Here is a 22244-nt window from a genome sequence, read left to right as displayed (position 1 = left end):
GGGGCTGCACAGCCCCACTAGGGTTAGAAAGTACTTAGCTAGCTAGATCTCTATAAATATATAGGTCTAGCCACATAGCCCTAATAATGAGAATAATCTTGCCACATAGCCTTCATAATGAGAATAATTACTCTCTCTCTCAACAGTGAGTGAGTGTCTCTGACAATATCCCATCATCATCCTTGGATTTAGAGGATGGATTGTTGTGAATTTCCTTCCCACAGTTTAGTGAAATTTCCGTAAAGCTTGCGTCATAAAAGTTTGTGTAGATCAATGGGTAGGGCAATCGGATCTTCTCATTGCGTGTCAAACATCATTGAGGTAACCTTAGAACCCGTTTTGTATCAATTCTAAGAAATCCATGGCCTTAATCCACAAAGAAATAATAAAGCAAAAAGGGAAATGATATAACTTAATAAGTCAGCTCATGGTGGAAGGAGAGTATTTTGAGACTTGGATCCGAATTCCTCGGTGATTAAACATAGGAAATAAGGGAATAGAGGACAATTCACTAATCATCCTAAGGTTCACAAATCCTTATATAGTTTAATTTCAATACCTTTTCACAATACCCCGAATGCATCTGTCGCCCCACAAGAATGGATTCACATTCCTTGAACATATATTGAGAAAATTGGGTGAAAGAAAATTTTGAGAAGGCAGAACAGTGATCATGATGAAAGGCAAAGAAAAGGGAAGAAGAATTAGTACGCTAGCCATCATCTCAATAGGAGTATGAGAGTTGAGACCATTAAGTGGGGAAGAGGGGGTTCAGCAAAGAACTTTTACAACCGGAATTCAGATGGGATTTACCCAATAATAAGACATGACTGACCAATTTCATTGCCATTTGTAATAGCTCTATGCTTAGATCCTAAGATTCTTATGGCATCTCCCGTAGTGGCTGGAGACTGAACGAGTACTCCTTAAACAGGGGAGACCATGAAATGGAATCTATCTACATTGTCATTATATGACAAGAAGAAAGGTCCACCATGGCCAAAGTCTGCACAAGGCATGGAGGACAGCACCTTACCTTTCATTTCAAAAGGAAACACTAATTTTGAGTGCCATATTTTATCAAAAAGAGATCATAAGGGATGGCAATCAGAGAGAAGAATTAAATTTCAGTAGGCCAGGCATCATCTCAATGAGACCATTAGGAGGGGCCCTCAGCAAAGGACTCTTAACAACCGAGAATTCAGATGGGATTACCCCAATAATGCCACATTTTTTTTTTTTTAATAGAACCAATAATGCCACATTGACTAGCCAATGCCTCACCATATGTAGAAGCTCCATCCTTAGAATATTATGGCATCAATCTCCCTAGTGGCTGGAGGCTGAAGGGGGGTCCTACTCCCCTCTTTCAGTGGGAGAGATCATGAAAAGGTCTGTCAGAATTGTCACTGAAATGACAATAAAGATTCCAAAGCCATAGTATGCAGTATGCACAAGGTTAGGGATAAGCCTTCATACCACGAGGGAGTAGGGACCATGAAAAAGGTGTCTTTAACAGAAAGACATACATTCCAATGTGTCAATCAATGATTCGGCCGACCAACCATGGAATTGGTGTCCCAAAAAAGTCATGCGGAAAGACTCACAAGAGCAGAGGGTGGACCTTGCCGCAATAATAAAGTTTTATCTGTAAAATAGGAGTAAGAACATGTACATTGTGACCTTCCTTAAACCCTACAATGATGAATATCTGACGTATTGAATACAAACTTTTAAAGACTCACAAGAACACTTGTTAAGTAAATGAAGCTCCCACATCCAACACCTGAGAAAATAAGTACCTACAGATCACCGGACCATTTAACTGATAACTTGACTCCCAATGCGTATAGTAATGTTTGTCTATGTTTCAGATTACTAGTTCATTTTAAAACATGGGCAGGGTCTGGATCAGAAACGCCAAATCTGAATGGAGCAGTGTTTGAATCTCACCTGTAACATTTAGACCACATTGGGCTGGAAACAGACCAAACCAATCTACAGGATTTGATATTTTAGAAACAGTTTTTCACTAGGTTTGTCTCATGCTGTCCAGACTCCAGATAGCCTTGAAATTGAGCTAATCCAATCCATAAAGACTCTAAACGACAGGTTTGGATATTTAGTTCAGGTAGGTTCTCTCTTCTGTCCCCTCCAAAAGACTAAAGGAGAGACCTATCTAAGAGTGACACCTGGCCAATGACGAGACTTCTATCTTTTATGATTTGAGCCACTTGTCAAATCTCAATCAGAGTCAACAGACACAGTTGCTGAAACAATGGCTTTATCTAAGAAAAAAAAAAAGGAATGAAAAATAATAGTGGGTTATGACTTTTTAAAACAAACCAGATGGGAGAACCCACCTTTGCCACGAGGATATTGGGCTATAAAACATTACTGGGTTGGCATCATCCAGAGTGGAACCACAAAAGGAGGGGCACATGTTATCAGTTTCTCTGTGTGTGCCCAACACCTGGGCTAGCTTCTTTTAGAATAATTCAGAGTCCACAATCATTGAACGGTTGCACCCAACAAGAAGGCTCTCAAGCCTCGAGCTTCAATCCTCAATACGTCCTTGATTGAAATAATCCACCTAACAGGTTGATGACCCACATGTCCCTTGTTCAATAGTTTCAAATCATCAAATGCTAAATATATAAATTTGAAATTTAGGAACAGATAGTGAAGCACAAGCCACAATATCATCTGCTTTGGCTAAGGTTCATCACACGATTTTAAAAGACATCTCAATAGATGAAAGTGACAATCGTTTATGGGAAAAGATTGGGTATGCCATCAATGTTAAGTATACTAGCACCCATTGTGTCTCTGTCTCTCTTTCCTTTTTTTGAAATGACCCTCATATCCTTCCTAAATGATACTCCATCATGTGATCCTATTGGTGCTATCTACTAGTATACTTGATATTGGCGGCATACCTATCCTTCTGCTATCGTTTATATAGACATTCCATGACCAAGATGCAACCGATGTAGGTTATAATATTTCCATGGCACAACAGATAGATCTACGATACAAATTTACCTTTTTAGAATTATATCAAGACTGAATACTCGTTCCTTTGAACAATTGCATGACTTGTGATTAGAGCTTAGGCATAAATTAACATTACTTGCCTCACATTTGATGGAAAAATGAAAAATTCTTTGCACTATTCTTTCTCGAAGAAGAGTTGTCTTTCCGCTGAGAAGTGTGACACACATGATTTGCGCATCAAATTTGCATTTTGAATAGATGATTCATGAACACATTCAACCAAAGTGAGAGTAAATGAAAAGAATGAAAGCTAACAATAGAGTACTGGTTTCATTATTTAAGTAATAATGACACTGGTACTGGTTTCATTATTATTCTTGCTTCTTAAATTTTATTTAAGTAGGGTAATTGTTATTAAAGAAAGAAAAGAGGGAATGAGCCACTGATTAAAAAGATAAAAAGTAGAGAAGCACATGAAGAGATCTGTACACAGCTGCATGAAAAACCTTTTTTCCCCCTTAAAATCAGCAGATTATATAAATATGGACAGCACAAAAAATACACAAAAAGATGTCGGATCACCCTTCCACCTTCGGCAATGCCATCAGTGGATAAGGAGAATCAACCCAAAGAGAATCACAAAAAGCTATATCTTGGTCTTTCTACAGCATCCAACTCGATCTCATTCCAACAGGATGATGGCAGAGAATTCCAAATCAATAAAACTCTATATTGAGCACCTCTTTTAGCTAGAGAATCTGCCAGCATATTGACTTCCCTGTAACAATTCGAAATCCTCCACGACATATGAGTCCAATTATGCTTTATAATGCAACCATTGTCGATGAAAGCATCATAGAATACTTTGATTTTGAATGCTAGATACCACAGATATAGAAGCAGCAATCCACAAGTCACTCCACCTTGCTTCTTTAGCAACTTTAACCCCTTCCAAGAGAACCATAAATTCTGCAGTAAAATTTGTTTAAACATAAACATTAGAAGAGAACCCTCAAATAGGCACACCTTGAGAAGAAAGAAAGATGCCACCAGCACCCGAATGACCCGGATTGCCAATGGATCATCTGTCAACATTCAGCTTGATCCAGCCCACCATTGACTTCTCCCAGAAGACTATAATTAGAACCTGAGAAGACACTGCTTTATAGTGTAAGCCTAACCTTGACAAAATCAGATCACTTTCTGATTTCATAGAAATATGGACAGCGAAGAAAAATTCTGCAGATGATGAAAAGTAGCACAAAGCAGCAACCTACAACTACAAGCTGGCTCAACATACATATGATGATTCCTCTCGTTCCAAATCTGGAAAGTAATAATAATCACGGTCAACCCCCCCCCCCCCCCCCTGAAACACTACCTTGAGAGCTGAAACCATAGCTTTCCATCTCCACCACAAAAAAGATATTCAAAAGTACTAAAACCTGGCCATTGAAGCTTGAAGAGCCCTGAAAACTCCTTCCAAATCTCTGAAGAAAATGGACAGTCCAAAAAAATATGGGTAATACTTTCCAAATTTCCATGACACAAATGACATTTTGAAATGAGTGGCACCTTCTTCTTAGTAGCATTCTCATCAGATGGAAGGCCATACTGCATTAGTCACCACCCAAATAGAGATTGTCTAGGCAGCAAACCTTTATGCCAAATTAGCGATTTCCATAGGACAATAGGCTGTTTAGGCCTGATTTCCTCCCATGCAGACTTAACTTAAAAAGAACCTGACACTGAAGGAGATCAAACGTGAGGTTCAACAAGCTGAAATGAAGGCAAAGGAATTTGAGACACTATGAAAGACTTGCACCAAAAAATCGGAATAGACAACCGGGAGATGCCACCTTCCATCAACAATAAAGTCCCCAACCTTTGCAGATAGGAAAGAGAAGAAATCCACACCCAACAAAGACAGTTCAGCAATAGATGAATCCTCAAGCCAATGATCTTTCCAGAAACTTATTGAAGAACCATCCCCCACAATCCATCTTTCCTTTGAGGAAACCAGATTCCATACTTCCTTGACGCCTGGCTAGATTGAAGAAGAGATATATGAATGTTTAAGAGCATCATTCATCAAAAATGTGCCTCTCATAAAAGAATTAAAAACAGAATCATCATTCTTTACAGACCAACATAACTTCGATATAAGAGCGAGATTTACATCCTTGACACGCCAGATACTAATAGCACCTTCCTGCTTTGGCTTGCACATCACACTCCATTTTGGAGAGAGAGTTATTGCTGTTTTAATGCACATACTCCAAATAAAAAATTGCATCCATCTCTCCATCAATGATCAAATACATCAGCCAAAGATACATAGCAAACTTATGAATAGCAATGCTAGATACAAACGATTTCACCAATTGCACCCTCCCTGCCATAGATAAAAAACCTCCTTTCCAACCTGACATTTTGGCCTTAACTTTATAGAAGGGGAAGCGCACATTCTCTTCTTACCCAACCTTCGAATATTCCAACTCCAGGGTAGCGACTTGGGAAGCTGCATTCAGAAAAGCCCATGATCCCTTTAATCCTTCTGTGACGAGCAATAGGTACTATACCTTTAAAAAAAAATTTACTTTTCTCCAAATTTACCGGCTGACCTGAGTACTGCTGATAATCATCAATAAACTTACGCAACCTTCTCACACAATGAACATCAGCATTCATGAACACAAAGATATCCTCTGCGTAAAGAAGATGCATTGGAGTCACCACCCTTCGTGGGCCAGCAATTGACCTAATCTGCCCCTCAAGCCTTAAAGCCGCCTGCCCCAACATAGAACCTCCTCTGCAGTAATAAACAAGAGGGGAGAGGAAGGATCGTGTTGCTGCAGACCATTCTCAACACCAAAGAACCCTACAGGACCCCCATTGATAAGGATCAAGAGCTTAGATGATTAAAGAATCCGATGGATGCAATCAATCCATATGGCACAGAAACCAAACTTTCTCAATCCATCCATAAGGAAAACCCAATCCATAGTATCAAATGTTTTTTGAATGTCCAGCTTGAGGGAAAATTTGCCACCAAACGACTTTGCAAACATCATATTAGTAAGCTCAGAAGCTAAGGTAATGTTCGAAAAAATTACTTCCACCTCTTGAAAGCATCCTCAGAAATCAATTTCGGAAGCACCGACGATAACCACATGGCCATAATTTTTGGAATGATTTTGAAGAAAAAGTTACCGAGGCAATGGACCTAAATTACCCCACCTGTTAGCACCATCAACTTTCGAGATCAGCGCAACGAAATTACATTTAACCACAATTGTCTGTTTCTTCTGAGGGTCTATTACTAGATCCCCTTCACCCAAAACAGAAAACTCCTAGTTTTATCTAGTAATTGTTACAAGGAAACGTAGACATCCTGACAGATTTCTCTGCCAAGCCTGGTTCTAGTGACCCAGATGAAGTGAATGGCTTAAGATTCTAGAGACTCTAACCACCACAAGGACCAAAACCACTGCATGCACACCCACTCAAAAATTCACCCAGGTGGAGTAACGCAGATAGCCCAAAGGGCATAGATTATAATGCCAGACCTAAATGTGAGTAAATCCAACACATCAACAAATACAGCGTAGAGGGGAGACAAGACAGGCTCCAAATGACACAAGCAAAGAGGGATCGTTTACCAAAGCCCCAACGGCTATGGAAATAGAAACCAATTGAGGACCAAGGTTCAAAATGTCGGTTTCGACCTGGTCGAAAACAGAATTATTTCAAGCATCAGACCGAAATCTGGTCGAATTTCTGCCGTGGTCGATTGGTGGATTCATTTGACCATTTCAGTGATCAGACTACCATATTTTGAGCTGAAACTTGGTAGAGACCCTAATTAAACATGCCTAAACATGGTGAAACCTTTAGCTTGTAGAAACACACTTAAATTGGTACTTTTGTTTCATACCCTAGGTTGGTAGTATACACCGTACAACAACTCAGCCTTATCCCAACTAAATGGAGTTTGCTATATGGATCCTTCCCTCCAATCAGCTCTATTCGACGTCATACTAGAGCTGGCCTTGCCTGTATATTTCTCAAAGATAGCCTATGTTACATATGATTTAGTCCTACAACATACCAAATATAAGGAAACCAATTAAAATTATGCAATTGCAAGTATCAGATGGACAAATATTACTTAATATTATTAAATTTCAGAATATTACATCTGAAGTGCAAGTGTACAGTCACTAATTCACAATTCACATGAAAGCCCAAAGATGCAAATGAGAAAAAGTCCCCTACCCTTCCTCCTAGTATCCTACTTATGTCAATACCAAAAGAGGTCCGGGAGGGCTCGAAAGATGAAGATTGTTGCCGCCAAAGAAACAGTTCCTCCAACTCGATCACAAAAGATGGCCATGCCATTATATGTCAAAAGAAACGCTAAATTCGACAACACAGTAGCCTGATAGGTCGCATAGTCAACATACACTAGGTACCCCAACCTCAAATATAGATCAACGTGTTGGGAAGATGATGTGAACATGCCTCCACTGTGAACATTGTTTAGTGTATCAGATTGATAGGGCTGTTTCTTGGGGGCTAGGTAGGAAAAGATGCTACCAATGAAAGATGCCATTATCATGGGTAGTGTGGAACGAAGACAATGAAGAGCCATGCTAACAAAACCCACCATACGGTCTATACCCGACATTGGATGTGTCTGTGGTAAATGATGGTGCACACCATCCCAGCTACTCGAATCCACTACTACCCTCCAAACCAATGCCTCGAAGTGCATTAGACATGGAAGAAACATCTATCCATGTCAATTTTGTCAGCTCCTCACTTGCTTCCCATCTATTACACAGGAATCTAGTTTAACTTGCACGTGTGGTGGCCTGTGCACTATGGTCAGCATAATCAAATTGAGTCTCTCATATAAATCAGATAGGCTCCAGCTCCTCCCCTTCCTAGTCAGAGTCCACTCGAAGGTTCATATATCTATCTCCACCACCACCACCATCATCATCATTGTAACTTTGTAGAGAACTAAGAATCAACCACCCAAAGAATAAACAAGAGACGACGGAAAGAGAGAGAGAGAAAAGTCTGAACCAGCAATAGATTCAAATTGTAATCCTATCGCTGGTCAATAGCCTTTCATTGATGACAAAAAGCGAGAGAGAGAGAGAGAGAGAGAGAGAGAGAGAGAGAGAGAAGTCTGAACCAGCAATAGATTCAAATTGTAATCCTATCGCTGGTCAATAGCCTTTCATTTACATAGTCTTCTATGGAAAGCTTGTTGTAATAATGGGTTTTAGGGTAAGTGTCAGTTGCCAAACAAACCCTAAGGGATTTAATAGTCTTCGTAATTCTTTAGAACTTTCTCTCCGTTATTATAAATAAATAGGGCTGATGTCATATTTGACACAATTCATTATCCCATCCAACATGGTACCAGAGCCATAGGATCCGAAACCCTAAGGGCTCTCCCTCTTCTCCATCCCTTTCTCTCTTTCTTGTTTCTCTCTCTCCAGCACCACCTTCCATCTGTGCCTCCTTCCATCTTTCTTCATCTGTTTCTCTCTCGTGGTGGAAGCTTCTTAAACCACTAAGAGGGTTTCTAGCCTCCATCCATCCTTCCCTTGGGCTCTCAGACTATCTTCCACAATGATCTGGCAAACCCATACCATTTTTTTCTCATCACTTTTTTAGGGTTTTTTTCCCTGAAATCATTTTTCATTGCCAAGATGCTTTTTCCTTCCTCGATGCTCGCATCGTCTTGATGTTTGTTGCGAATGGTGCTCCTTGTAGTGGTATGTACCAACCACTTTTCCATTTGAGGTCTCCGTTCTAGAGCTATCCCAAAATCGATTTCTCAAGGTTTTTTCCCTTTATCGATTTTTGGGTTTTCTAGCCTTTTCTAGTTTTTTTGTGCTTTCTATCTCTGCCTAGTGTCTCTTCTATTTGCACAGCCCCCTAGAGTAGCAACCATGTCTACCATCTCGTCTACTTCTACCGGCGGAGACACTACGACTCTTCCTGTCTTTCCTCCTTGTGCTATCAAGCTTGGTGGCACAAACTAACTTATGTGATCACGCTCGATCTGCATCCTCATCAAGTCTCATGACTACTACGGGTACCTCACTGGAGCCACGAAGCATCTGACCCCTGGTCCTGAGATTAACAAGTGGGATTTGCCATAACTTTCACGTGGTCATCTCCTCCTTAACTCCACTGCAAGATCTAGAAGTCTGTCTAGGATATCTATTCCTAGGTAGGGTATGATGCTCATATCTTTGAGTTTTTCCAGAAGATTTTTGATCTGGCAAAGAGGGCTCACTCTGTCACGGTACTACTATGAGTTGCGAACACTGTGGACTAAGCTGGACTTCTATGAGGAGTATACTCCTTCCACCCCTGTATATGTCACCAGTTTCAGAAGCGAGAGGACAAGATCCAAGTCTATGACTTTCTGGCAGATCTGAATGCGGAGTTCGATCAATTGCAGTCTTAGGATTTGAGTCATGACCCCTTTCCTACCTTGGATCTAGCCTATGTTGTGATCCAACTAGAGGACAGCTGATATACCACTATGCTTCTATAGTCTGCTGGCACTCTTGAGAGAACTGCACTTTTACTCTAGCACTCAGTCCCTTAAGGTAGCCCCACAGTCTGGTGGCTCCTCTATGAGGACTCTAGTGAAGTGCGATTACTGTGGGAAGGAGCATCACACCAAGAAGCACTGTTGGAAACTCCATGGCCGCCCTACTGATACATCTAGCAAAGGGGGAGGGAAGGGTCGTGCCGGTACTGTTGGGCAGTCCAACCATACTGAGATCCCTGACTCGGACTCTGCTCCTAGGACCTTAGCAACCTCGCTATCATCTAATGAACTTACTTCCCTTCAGCGCCTTTTGACACATCCAGACTATCCTGACCAACCACTGCAAGTTCTGCTCATTCCACCACTTCTGGATCAGGTATCTCCTTCTATGGCCATCCTATTTTTGTCGTTTCTATCCCTTAGATTATAGACTTTGAGGATTTTAATCATATGATAGGTCGCTTACCTCTTTTCTCACAGTACACCACCTGTCCTGATACTGGTAAGGTCAAGTTGGGTAAAGGGACTTATTCCACTATTCAGGGAAAGGGCTCTGTTAGTTGTACCCCTTCTTTATCCCAAACTATTATATTGCATGTTCCTTCTTTTCCCACAAACCTTTTGTCCATTAGTAGTCTTACTTCCAGTCTCATTGTGTTTTTCAGAATCTGGTAACAGGGACAACGATTGGCTCTGGTAGGGTGCGTGGTGGTTTGTATTTGTTTGACGATGACTCGACATTGGTCTTTGGTTAGGCTCTTCAGACTTCTTCTACGTCACCTCCCATATCGGAGTTACTACAATGGCATCGTCGATTGGGACATCCCCCTTTAGGAACTTTAGCTAGGGTCTTTCCTTCTTTTAAAAATTGTACTTCGAATCAATTTTTTTGTGAGGCATATGTTTTGGCCAAACAAACTCGGATCACTTATTTTGCTTCTAGAAATAAAAGTACCACTCCTTTTTCATGGAAACACTCTGATATTTAAGGTCCATTCCGCTATGTATTTGTCAATGATTATCGGTGGTTTGTCTTTTATTGATTGTCATTCTCAGGCCACTTGGGTTTAAATGAATGCGAACCAAGGGCAAGATGTTCTAATGCTTTCAGGAGTTTCACTGCATGGTTCAGACTCAGTTCAATGCTACCATTAAGATCCTTCGAAGTGACAATAGTCATGAATACTTCAAAGGGTCCTTCCAGGCTCACCTTTCTGATCATGGGATGATTCATCAAACTAGTTCTATGGATACTCCGGCTCAAAATGGGGTTATTGAGTGGAAGAATCGTGACCTTTATGAGGTAGCACACTTCTTTTGTTTGAGTTGCAAGTTCCTCCTCAGTACTAGAGTGACGCATTCTTATTGTTGCCTTTTTTATTAACCGAATGACTTCTTAGGTCCATTCCTTCCGCTCCCCTTTAGATTTTCTCCAAGGTTCTGCTACTTTTCCTGTTCCTCCTAAGGTATTCAATAGTGTTTTCTATGCTCGTGATTATTATCCTCATAGAAAGTTCGATCCCCATGGTCTCCAGTGCATTATTCTGGGGTATGCTCCTACTCAGAAAGGTTATCGGTGTTTTCATCTTTCCACTCGGCATTGGTTTGTGACTATGGATGTTGTCTTTCACGAATCTGCATCATACTACACTGCGACACTTCTTCAGGTGGAGTCTCCTTCCATTGTGGAAGATATGCTGCCGCCTCTTAAACTTGCTATCCTTGCTAGTATCCTGCTTCAGGGGAAGAGTGACACTCTTACTTCGCCTCGACCAGAGATATGTGCTTATAGTCGCAGACAGATAACTCAGACCACTACACATCCAGCATCTACCCCACCATACCAGTTGTCTCCTCTTGAGCATGATTTTGTCCCCTTGAACCTAAGTAATTTTCCTCCTTAATCCGTCTCTTGAGTTGCCTATTGTTGTTCGTAAAGACACTGGGTCTTGAACTTTACATCCTATTGCTAAAACTATTTCTTATGACTCACTTCTCCTTCCTACTATAGTTTTATGTCTTCTCTTTCCACTGTGTCCATTCCTCATACCTAGAAGGAAGTGAGTGCAAACTCACAATGGCAAACAAATATGGTTAATGAGATGTAAATTCTAAAGAAGAATGACACATGGGATCTGGTGTGTCTTCCTCACAAAAAAAAAAACACTTAGGAGTAAGTGGAACTTCACAGTAAAGCAGAAGGCAGATGGTACAGTGGATCAAAACAAGGCCAAATTTGTTGCAAAGGGCTTCACTCAGACTTATGGGATTGACTACCAGGAGACTTTTGCTCTAGTTGCTAAGATGAACACAATTCATGTTATCGTAGCTTGTGCTGCCTACTTAGATTGGGATCTCCAGTAGCTAGATGTGAAGAATGCCTTCATTCATGGGGAACTTCAGAAGGAAGTGTATATGGACATTTCTCCTGGATTCACTTGCTCCAAACCCAAGGAAAGGTATACAAGCTAAAGCGTGCATTGTATGGGTTGAAGCAATCCCCTCGTGCTTGGTTTGGGTGTTTCCATAAGGCTATGGTTGCTATAGGCTACTCTCAAAGAAATGTCGACCACACTCTATTCATCAAAAGATCTGGTGGGAAGATTGCTATCCTGATAGTCTATGTAGATGGCATTGTTGTTACTAGTGATAATCTAGCAGAAATCTCTCGCCTCAAGGGATATTTGAGTTAGAAATTCAATATCAAAGATCTACGACAGCTTTGTTACTTCCTTGGCATTGAAGTTGCCATGTCTTCTCGTGGGATTTACTTATCTCAACGGAAGAATGTGCTTGATCTTCTTTCTAAGACAGGTATGTTGGGGTGTAAGCTGGCAGACACTACTATTGAAGCTAACGGTCACCTGAGTAGCAAGGAAGTTGATCCTATAGATAAGGGGAGATATCAGAGATTAGTAGGGCACTCGATCTTTCTCATATACACCCTGACATAGTATAAGCCGTCAGCTTGGTTAGTTAATATATGCATAACCCCTACTCAACTCACATAGAAGTTATGCTACTTATTCTCCAGTACTTGAAATTTTACCCCAGGATGTGGCATCTTTTTTTCTCCTCATGATCACCTTCGGGTGGAGGCCTTCACAGATGTTGGTTGGGCAGGTTCCCCTAATGACCGCAGGTGTACTACTGGTTATTGCACATTTGTTAGCGGTAACCTTATTTCATGGCAAAACAAGAAGCAAGCCGGTGGTTGCCCGTTCTAGTACTGAAGCAGAGTTATGTGCTATGGTGCATGGCATTTATGAGCACCCATGGCTTCATGGTCTTCTCACAGATCTGGCTGTCCCTACCACCCCTCCTATGAAACACTTTTGTGACAACAAATCTGCCATTAGCATTGCTTAGAACCCTATCCAGAATGATCGAACCAAGCTTTTGGAGATCGATCAACACTTCATCAAAGAGAAGATGGATATGGGTCTTACCACCATGCCTTTTGTTCTTAGTAGTGATTGGTGATGTATTTACTAAAGGTCTTACTAGTAAGATGTTTCATCCAATTATCTGCAAGTTGGGCATATGTGATATCTATGTACCAACTTGATGGGGAGTATTACAATAATAGGTTTTAGGAAAAGTGTCAGTTGCCAAACAGACCCTAAGGAGTTCAATTGTTTTTGTAATTCTCAAAAACTCTCTCCATTATTATAAACAAAGAGGGCTGGAGTCGTATTTGACACAAGTCATTCCCCATCCAACAAAGCTAAAAAAGAAAAAGTGAAATAGCATAACTAAAAACACTAACTAATTCTATCCAAAACAAAACTCACTCAAGATGAAGACATTCCCCCCTATCATGAGTACCAAACTATTAACAACATATTGACAACTAGAGGGTCCAATAGGGGTACGACACCTATAGGACTACACGTTAATACTCCCCCTTAGAATGGCGCATACCCAGCTTGTAATAATACTTTCGAAAAGCAACGCCGAGAGACTCAGTAAACAAATCAGCTAACTGATCAACAGATGACACACAAACGGAATATCTATCAGCTTCTTTAAAACAACATCATGTACAAAGGGGCAATCAACCTCTATGTTTTCTCCTTTTATAATACACTGGGTTGTTGGAAATGTAGATGGCATCTTAGTTATCACAAAACAGCTTTATAGGTTGAGTAGATGGAAAACTACTCTTGAAGAATAGACTTCAACCACATCAATTCAGCAGCAGTATGAGTTATACATCTATACTCCGCCTTAACACTAGAACGAATCACAATAGTTTGCTTCTTGCTATGCCAAGAGACAAGGTTTTCGCCAATAAATGTGCAATAACCTATGATAGATCTCCTATCACCATCAACACCAGCCCAATCATTATCAAAAACCCTATGAGCAATATTTTGATGTGGTCAGTAAATAAGCTCCTTCCCTAGAGCACCCTTTGGATACCTTAAGATACAACAAGCAACCTCCTAGTGAACTTTCTTCGACGACTGCATAAATTGGCTAATCACACCACATCAAAGGAAATTTCAGAAGGGGTAAAATTTAAATAAATAAACTTCCCAAATAATCTCTTGTACCAGTGTGGATCATCAAACACTTCACCATCATTTGTGGCAAAGTTTTGATGAGGATCGATAGGAGTATTGCCTTAGGAAGCATGTAGTCCTGAGTTCGACTCATCTTACCTTCTTGGGTCCACTCATACAAGGTCTTTAGTGCTCTTCACTGCTTTCGGCGAGTTGAATATTTCTCATTCAACCCCGGTATGACCTATGCGGTTGTGGGGTCATTATGGACCCACAGGACTAGTCAAGCCACAGGCTTGGGTACCTGTCGTTAGAAAAAAAAATGGAATATCTAGTCGTTTACATACAAGCATGCCACTTTCAGACATAATATCCAACACATATTTCTGTAGGGAAAGAGTAATCCTTTTTTTGCTTCATAGAACTTCAATACCAAGAAAATAGCTAAGAGAACCCAAGTCTTTAAGATGAAAGTGCTGATATAAAAAAGACGTTACCTTCGCAATACCAGATGTACTATTACCAAATACAATAATGTCATTAACATAAACCACTAACACCACCACCTCATAACCTCAGCGATGAACAAAGACTGAATGATTAGAGTAGCATTGTAAAAATCCACACTTAGTAAGAATTGAGCTGAATTTGTCAAACCAGACCCAAGGTGATTGTTTCAACCCATAAATAGCCTTTTATAGCTTACATACTATGTGAATTCTCCCCCTGAGCAACAAACCTATGAGGTGGCTCCATACACCTCTTGTAAATCAACGCACAAGAATGTATTCTTGAAATCCAGTAGATAGAGCGGCCAATCCAAATCCACAATGAAGGAGATAAGAACAAGGAACGAGTTAAGACAAGCAACATGTAAGAATTGAAAAGCTCTTAAAAAGTCTACACTATATGTCTGAGGAAAGCCTTTCGCAACCAAAAGAGCCTTAAGCCGTTCAATTGAACCATTTCCAAATTATACTTAAAGGTATACATCCAGTGACAACATACAAGATCCTTACCAAGAGGTAAGTCTACCAGGGTCCATGTCTATCGAGAGAGTAAAGCATCCACTTCTATTTCCATTGCAACTTTCCACCCAGAATGAGTTAAGGCTTCTTGATAAGACAAAGAATGGACTTGGAGATATTATAAAAAAAGAAAGATAATATAAAGAAGGGGGAAAGTGAGTTATAAAAACATAATCCTTAATAAGATAACCAATCATGGATTTCCGGGTGCAAAGAACAGATAATTTTACAAGCAGCCACAGGTAAGTCAAGTGAAGCTTCAACTGAAGGAGTTAATTGAGTGGTGTGAAGCTTCAACCGAAGGAGCCGATGATACGAATAAATTCAGACTGATCTCTTTATGCAACCTTCTGTACAAGTTCATAGCCAAGATCCTTGCCATCAGAATCAAGCTTGTGCCTAACTCCCTTATCAGTAACAGCCAATCGGCCTTCATTCCAGGGAGAATTATAGGTGACAACATTCTCCTTTGCCATTAGATTGTTAGAGGTTTTGATAGGAAATCTCATTCTCCTGCAGCCCTTATGAAGATTGACATCCACAACGTCTTTGATTCTCTGAAGTGGGATTACATTGTCATAGTTCTTAACAACATGAGACTCCTTCCAATTTTTACTAATTGGATTTATCATTGCATTGCTTCTCCTTGCTTCTCGGTCTTGGTGAATGGTAGCTCAGCTGGATACTTCTCTTCTATGGGGATTCGTCAGGGATGCCCCTATCTCCCTACATTTTTTTTGTCTGGCCATGGAAGTCCTTTCTAGAAGTTTACAAGTGGCCACTGATCAGCATCTTATATCTGCCATCCCTAAGTGTAAGGCTGTCAAGCTTACTCACCTTAGTTTTGCAGCTGACTTGATGATCTTCTCCAAAGTTGATCCTTCCTCTCTAAAAACCATTATGCTTTGCTTGAATCAATTTGCTACTATGTCTGGGCTTCACATCAATCCTGCAAAGTCTCTCATCTTCTTGACTAGAATCTCTAACTCATCCAAAGCTTCTTTGCTTGAGCAGACTGGTTTTTGCATTGGTCTCCTTCCGCTGAAGTATCTTGGGCTGCCTCTTATCCTTGCCAGGCTTTTTGCTCATCATTGTACTCCTATGCTTAACCTCATCAGAAAGCGCCTCCAGCTTTGGAAAGGAAAGCTCTCATCCTTTGTTGGTCACTTAGAGCTTATCCGATCTGTTCTTCAAGCTTCTTACATTTACTAGTCTGATATCTATGGATTGTCAAAATCCATCATTTCTAAGCTTGAGTCCATTTCTACATCTTTCTTTTGGAAAGGAAGTGAATGCTCTAGATTTCTTCGCCCTATTAGTTGAGCTACTATTTTCCTTCCTAAAGCGGAAAGGGGCTTAGGCTTAAGAAGGATCAAGGATGTTAATTTGGTTGGGATCATTAAGTTGGTCTGGAAGCTTGTCACAAAGAAGAAAAGTATGTGGGCTGAATGGGCCTACTTCCAACCTTCTTCGGTCTAATACTTACTAGACAGTGAAATCCCCCTCAGATGCCTCATGGGTGTGGCGCAAAATCATCTCAATTCGCTCTTTTATCTCTACAACCATTTCCTCACAAATCAGTGATGGAAGCAATACCTAGGGGTGCAACAACGCCAGGTTGGGCCATGTTTCTTAAAACCCTAGCCCAACCTTAAGTCCCCTTAGATGGGCCCAAACCTGCCCTAAACCCTGACTCAAGGCCTCAAAACTTTAACTCAGGCCCAACCCTGCAGTGAAGAAATAGAAAGCTACATGTTGCAGCTGTTGAAAAAAAAAAAACTACATTTTAGTTTCTATAGTCAATGAAGAAGAAGAAGAAGAAAAAAAAAATGAAAACAGAGGAAAAGAAAGTAGAAGAAGGTAGAAGCCTACGAGGAGAGGAAAAGAAAGCAAAAAGGGTGCAATGTTTAAGGTTCCAGACTTCTAGTTGCAGTAAGAAAAACGAAAAAAAGCAAAAAACAAATGAAAATAAAGAAGAAGGATTTAGAAAGCCACAAAGAGCAGTGACAACTTGTATAGGGCAAAGAAAATGAAAAAATAGAGTGTAAGGAGAACAAGAAGAGAGCAACTGTAACAAAATAAATAAAAAACACTTTACAGAACTGGAAAGGTGGAAGGAAGCTTCACCAGCGTCGGAATCAAGGGAGTAAGGTTGCCGAAGCCGCTAAAAGTTCTCGCCTTCTCACTTCTCAGCTTCTCACAAACACAATTTGGTCACTTGAGAGAGTCGAATAAAGGTTTGGGTTTTGCTTTTAGGTATTTAGATTACCTTATAAAGTGTTGATCACATGTAGCAGCACCTGTAGGAACTATAATACACCATCTAATGGGAGTGAAGCAAAAAGAATATAAGGTGTTGGTAATAAAAAAAATAAAAAAATAAAACATAATATAGCACATAAGGAGACCGCCTTTTCTCCCATTGCGTTATAAGGCGCACAACACGAGGACTTCGCGATGCCTTGGGCACTTGGGCCCTCGACTTTTGTGAATCCAAATAAGTAGCCTACTGTCAAGAGAAAACTTGCAGAGATATCTCAACACTGGAATCTCCTCTCAGTTAGAATGAAATCAACAATAGAATGAGATGCCAGGTCCAGCAGTTATGGATCTCGTCAAAGTTCCAACTAGGGTTTTTTCCCCAAAAGATGAGAATGAGACAATGAGATTACTTATTTAATTATATTATATAATAATTAGATTAGGGTTTTGAGGTGAAAATGTGAAGTTTTGGTTTGCACAAAAAAAAAAAAGGGTGAAGTTTTGGTGCATCCAAATCGAAAACGAACAATTAACACAATTTCAATCAATTTTGGTTATGCTTGTTTTAGGTTCATAAACTAAATATAGCTTATCAATTTGGTTTGATTTCAGTTATCTTCAATTTCAATCGATCGTATTGGGTACAAGGGTATTTGGTCGGTTGGGCTCAAGTTCCATAAAGGCTCGGCTCGGCTCGGCTCAGTTTGGTTTGGGTCATAGCAATTCAGGTGGGGATAGTCTCACTAGTGCAATACAGTTTTGAGTTTTGACACCAATAATGGGGCTCCTCCAGGGCGAGTGATTCTGGTGGGTACTCGCAGATCTGAGAATCCAACTTGACGATGAATTGGGAAGTCTTTTAATCTAGTGCTCTAACTGCTGAATATTGTCTTGGGAGCTGCAAATGATCTTGCAGTCACCATTGATGGTAAAGCAAGAAAATGGCCAACATGGTTCATCCTGCTTGATTCATGGTTCTAAAAAGAAGTGAATTGGATTTCCTCGATTGCCTCAGAATCAATAGGGACTGATTCCAATTTCTATCATTTCGAATCAGAATAGTCAAGCCAAGATTCCCCTGAATCGATTGGTTTTCAAATCAAATGGCCGATTCTAGGGTTGTTGGGACCAATTCCGACTTCCATGTCAATCTAAATCGAAATCAACTAGGACCAATTCCATCATCGATAACAGTTTTTAAAACTTTATATTGATTCAAAAGCCCTAGGTTTAAGTGGGAGAAGAAGTTGATGGTTAGAGGTGATAGGTTTAACTAGACAAAGAAGTAAATTGAGAATTTAGAATACTAGAGGAGAATGAGAAGTAACCATCTGAATATCAGGAAGTATGAAAAAACAAATTTTAAGATAGGGAGTACCAATGAATATAGCCAAGTACTTTATTTTTGTAAATCCAAATTAGACTATGACCAATCCAATAACTTGAATTAATGTGACAGCCAAGTACTTTATTTTTTTTATTAGAGTTAATCTGAATTTAATTTAAATTAGGCCATCCCTTACTACTGTTTTCAGAGGGGATTTAGGTGTCTTATTATATTTTGATAAAAAAAATATAAAACCAGGCTTAAAATCAGGGTCAAATTCAGGTTTAACATCAGGGTCACAAGTCACAACCAGGGTCAGCATCAAGGCAAAAAACCAGGTCCGGGCTGGGCCAAAAACCAGGGCCAAAGTCAGGGTAAAAAAATCAGGGTCAGGCTCAGGGCGGGCCAAAGACATCAACCCTTACCCATCTTGACCCGAACTCAGGGGAAAAAATTTCAGGACCAGACTTTTCAGGTTGGACCCTGTTCGGGATCAGGGCGGGGTAGGGGCGGGTTCGGGCTGTCAGGGCCAAGCTTACACCCCTACCAATACCTCTCTTTGGCTAGACCCTTGGCACCCAAAAGGCATTCTATACCATACCATATAAGTTCCAGAATCATCTATGGTTCGGGCTTATCCAAGTATGCGCTTGTGGCTGATATCTTAACTCTGGCAATTGGTCCCCCCTGGCTCAATCCATGCCCCAACTTGCAAATATTTGGAATTCTCTGTCGATCATCCCAGAATCCCAATAGCAAAGGAAATACTATCCTCCACATTCCTGTGTCTTCAAAGCTCTTCTCTATCAAGGTCGCTTGGGAGTTTGTCAAGAATCATGGGCCCCCCTCCCCTTAGCACAAGCTCATCTGGTTTAAGCATCACATTTCCAGTCAGAGCTTCACAGCTTGGAAAGCATTCACAAATTCCTTGCCTACCCAGTCCTTCCTCATTCAAAGAGGCATTCTAACTAATCCTATGTGTGCCCTCTGTGGCAATGAGTCGGAGAACATTGAGCATTTCTTTTTTTCTCTTGTACTATTTCCTCCTCTATCTTGAAAGGAATACTTGACAAATGCTGGCCAACAACCAATAGAATTATCTCATTCCATAAGGAGTGGATTTTGATGGATATGACATTTCAGGGAAAGTTTGTATGTGATACTGTGGGAAAGCTAACCTTTTGTGCAACCATTAACCAGATCTGGATGGAAAGAAATCATAGGAAATTGACCTCCAACTCTTGCCCTCTTGAAAAGATTTGGGGCTCCATCTCCTTTGATGTCAAGGCCAAAATTTCTTGGGTTTCTTGTAGTTGTAATCCCTCTCCTAGAAACTGTCATATTATAAATTCCTGTGAGCTCCCTAGCTCTATCATCAGGAATAGCCCTCCTCTTTGAGTTTGGGTTTTTGCTCTTCCTCTCCTCCTCTCCTTCTTCTGGGTTGTAAGTTTTCTTCCTTCTTGGTGATAAAATATTTATTCACCCAAAAAAAAAAAAAGTGTAAGGGTATAAATGGAACTTTTATGTGTTTATCTTTAACTGTAATATCTAGTATTGTAAGGAGCATACTTATACTTTTCTACTTACATATAAAAATAGGATACAGTGTGGGTCACTAACTAACACGATCTTTTCTCTTTTCCTTCTCCTTCTCCTTCTCCTCCTTCTTCCTTCTGAAACTGTTTCTCCATCGTCTCAATTCTGGCCTTCCCCAACAGATTAAGTGTACAACTCTTAATTATGGAGCACATACATTTCTCATACAAAAGTTCCTACTTCAATATTAAAATTCTTTCTTTAAATTGGTATTTAAATTTAAAGGGAGAGACTCCTGATTGAAACTTTATAAGAAGCCCTCATTTGGGTAATTGCTCTTCATAATATGGAGGCTTTGGACAACATCCAAGCTCAAGGAATGCAGCTTCCACAAACATGAACTGACTGAACAGGCAGAAGAGTACCAGTCCATATATTTCTAGACCATGAAGTCTCTCAGGTAGTATAGTTTCAGTTTATTTTTTCCGCTTCAGTCAAATATGGGTGATGCCGACAATAACTAATTATATATCCATCCCGTGGCCTTCCAATCCTTTTCAAAAGAAGGTGAAATCACATTATCAATTTTTGTAGTCTGCTGGGGATCATGGAAGGGGGGGAAAACCAACATACGAAGACAACAAAAGAGCCCTTCCAAGAATATGTGAAGACATTATTGATAATATCCTAATATCAGCTTGGTTCCATAGAATGTGGTTCCCTAGAATCATATTCTTGACAAAATAACTGTTTGGTTTGTATTGATTTTATATGGCGATTCATCCTGATAAACTGTTTGGTTACCATGATTCTGTTATTGGCACAGAGGCAAAAGCACAACCACCAATATTTGGCACGAGCAACAGATATACTGGCACTGAAAAAGTTTCACCCAAGAGAAATCTAGAAACCAAGATGCTTAAAGCAGGTTCGCCACTTGTCATGATGTGTGTGAATGACACCGCAACCTTCAACATGCTCACAGTAGCAACAACATGTCCTATGGTATGTGCCACCGCAACCTATACCGCAAAAACCAAAACCAACAAGAGAACAATAAGACCAAACTCCCAAAGAAAAAACAAATCAAAAGAATCCAACTCCCAAAAAAACACAAATCAAAAGAATCTAAAGCCCTTAAACCCTAATCTCCTTACCGGAAAGAGAGTTTTCCAGAATTCCAAGTCAGTTTTGCAGGCTTCAGCAATCCGAAGAGCCCAGGAGATCAAAATAATCAGCAATCCCAAAGAGAGGTAGTGTGGAGGTGAGCCATGGGTATGGGTACGCTTTGAGGGCCTTCTTGTTGTATATGTTGAAGACAACGTTCAAAGCCCACCAAGTTGCAAAACATATACTAATTTTCGGCTTTTGAGCTGCACCGCTTGTACCTGTTGCTGGTCAAGTAGTTCGATCGGTTGCAATCGATCTGCTTCATAGGCTTTGCACTCGACAATAGGCTTCCAAAAGCTTCAATGGATGAAATATACAGGGGTTTCCCAGCATTGAGAGCGGAATTGGAGCATTTTGGCGCTGAAAGAGAGGAAAGCTAACCGAATTGTAGACGCAGTACTGATGTCTTCTGCCAAAGCCGTAAGAGATCGGGAACACCAAGGGCAGCACCGTTCGCAGACATTTGCAGCGAGAAGCAGCGCCGTTCGCAGGGAGGAGCGATCACAAGAGATCACATAACCTGGTGGGTTTTTATTAGGAGAAGAATCACCTGATTCTTTTGAGAGATCTTCTATGGAGATGTTCTCACAAAGGAACCACTTCACGTGTAAAAACACTTCTCAGAAGGATCACTTGATTCTACAAATTATGGTCATTAGCAACCAAACATGACTAAAAGTCCAGAATCACGATTCTACGGAATTGCTTTCCAAAGAATCCTGCAATCAAACCCGCCCTAAAGAACCCAAACAGTTGCATCTGCAAAGGACATGGACTTGACTCCATACTTCACAATGAGGATAATGTACTTTTTTTCATGTGTTTGAAAA

This window comes from Macadamia integrifolia, chromosome 1, assembly GCF_013358625.1.
Source record: "Macadamia integrifolia cultivar HAES 741 chromosome 1, SCU_Mint_v3, whole genome shotgun sequence".
NCBI classification, from domain to species: domain Eukaryota; kingdom Viridiplantae; phylum Streptophyta; class Magnoliopsida; order Proteales; family Proteaceae; genus Macadamia; species Macadamia integrifolia.
Note: the sequence above shows the minus strand (reverse complement) of the source record.